Source organism: Papilio polytes, unplaced genomic scaffold (assembly GCF_000836215.1).
Source record: "Papilio polytes unplaced genomic scaffold, Ppol_1.0 DF824035.1, whole genome shotgun sequence".
Classification (NCBI taxonomy): Eukaryota; Metazoa; Arthropoda; class Insecta; order Lepidoptera; family Papilionidae; genus Papilio; species Papilio polytes.
This window is the reverse complement of record NW_013525169.1, coordinates 58435-58651: the sequence shown is the minus strand read 5'-3', so window position 1 is coordinate 58651 and position 217 is coordinate 58435.

The window sequence follows — 217 nt, the reverse complement described above, 5'->3', positions numbered from 1 at the left end:
CCGCCGCGCCGCTCCGCCTGCACGCAGATTGTACAGACAATCATTAGTTACTTATTGAAATTAATTAACTGTAATTTTCTATAACTATTCTGACTAAGCTAGAAAGCAATAAACAAGTTCTGTGATATGGCTCACGACAAAATTCAAATGGTCAGAATCGAATCAAACCCATGATTGCATGTCCGGTAACCTTAACGCTATCGGCGCTGTTGTTCAC